Genomic DNA, 2,096 nt, shown 5'->3' on the forward strand with positions numbered 1-2,096 from the left:
TGGCTAAATAGCACCAGCTAGAGCCAAGAACAGAGAAGGCAAGTATCCCTGTATGTTTCTGCCAGCAATGCCTCTCCTCTTCTCATTTTGGACTTATTTTGAATAAATCCTGCCAAATACTTAGAACTGTGCCAGAATAGACAGTCTCTTTTATGATCTGTTGACCTCTCAGACTCAGGATTATATCCATGAATGACTAGACTTCTAAGGCAATATTCCTCTCGTGTTATGGTGAGTGAAAAGAAATATTGTCATATCTCGGAATCACCAAACTGGAAGGAACTCGAAAAGTTATTCAGCTCAGTCACACGCTAATTCAAATTTTAAAGACCAAATGAAGGAAGATATTACACTGGTGTCAAATTTACTTGGCCGCATTCTTTTTCTCTGTAGAGAGGAATTCTTATTTCTTATAAATGTGAGAAACTATTTTTATTCTTGGGTCAGGAAATTGTTATAGATTATATTCGTAATTGTGATCTGTTTTTCCTAAGCAATCAGTGTTGCAATATTCAACTTTTTGACCAGACCCAGTTTCTGAATGAGACTCCTAAAATCATGAACCAATTCATAAGTCTATTTGTATTTGATTACTTCACATTTCAACTCTATGCAGTCATATTTAAAAAATGGTAACATTTTATTTGCAACACATTGAAATATTTAGTTTTTCCCAAACTTATCAGTAAAATGTCATTAAATTGACAGTGAATTTTGTTTTCTTTACATATGTAGATGCTTTCTCTTTTACACTATTTTTATTCTTTTGTAAATTCTAAAATGTAAATCTCAGAGTGTAGATGATCCTAAAAGAGATTGCTTCAATATTATTCCATCAAGTGACTATATTTTGTCATGCACAGAGCTATAGAATCGGGTTGCAACAACTAATACTCATGGTCATTGTGTTCAGGAAGGAATAATCTGATTAGAAACATAAATATGTTGATAAGTGGTCAAAACCTCCATTCTTTCAATAAACAATGAGAGAAAATAAAGTAAGACGGGGGAGGGTAGAAATACTACTTGTTTTATCTGCTTGAGGAATTTATTTGTGGTCATAAATACCTTTCTGTTTTCTTTCATTAGAATCAAAAAGCATAAGTACATTCCCTTTTTCTTCCTTTAGAATGCCACAATGCTACTTGAATCTTATGGTGACATCAAATATGATGTGTTCAAATTAAAGTAATATTTAGAGTTCAGAATAGGCCGCTGGCAACGAAACAACATCATCAGAATGAGCCAAAAGTAAAAAGACTGAGACTCAGACATGCTAATAGTGTCATCATGACTGTTCAGAGAGTAACTAACCAAGGAAAGGGCTTGGTTTTCAGACTTATACTCACATGTAGACAATAATCTTGTACTTCCATACAGGGCTTATATCTGATTTGTGTCCTGCTGAGATATGGAAGAAGAAGCGAATAATAACAGAATTTAGCTACAAGGGAAAAATGAGAAAGTGATAATACTTAAAGGAAAGAAAAGAAAGAGGACTTGGGTTATACTAACAATTTTTTTACAACAGTGTTTTCCAAAACATATTCCATTTCCAACAAAATTTATAAGGTGTTACAAAAAAAGAGTAGAATTTTATGGTCAAGTAGATTAAACTCTGCATTAAACAATGTTGAACAGGTTTTTTTTTTTTTAGAGAAGGATTGTAGTAGACATTTGTTAAAATATTTTGGAAGAGAGAGTAGTGACTTGGACCATGGTGATAGAAGAACAAGTGGTAGAAAGTATTAAAAAATCAACATAAAATTTGAAGGTAAGAAAACTTTTTGATGAATTGTACCTATATGTGGAATGTCTCATAGAAGAAGGGAGTCGAGATGGCTCCAAGGGTTTTCTCCCTGAACAAATGGAAGGATGGTACACCATTTACAGAGACGAGGAAGGCAGACAGAGGAAAGATTTGGGGGTGGGATGACGAGTTCCGATTAAAACGTATTAAGTATAAGTTGCCTATAAAACACCCATGGCAAGGTGTCTAGTTGGTAGTTGATATGAGTCTGGTGTTTTGAGGGAAGCTTGCGTTACAAACGTAAATATGGGTGTCGATGGCATATACACAGAATTTAAAGCTGTTG

Source organism: Galeopterus variegatus, unplaced genomic scaffold, assembly GCF_000696425.1.
Source record: "Galeopterus variegatus unplaced genomic scaffold, G_variegatus-3.0.2 Scaffold4730, whole genome shotgun sequence".
Taxonomy (NCBI): domain Eukaryota; kingdom Metazoa; phylum Chordata; class Mammalia; order Dermoptera; family Cynocephalidae; genus Galeopterus; species Galeopterus variegatus.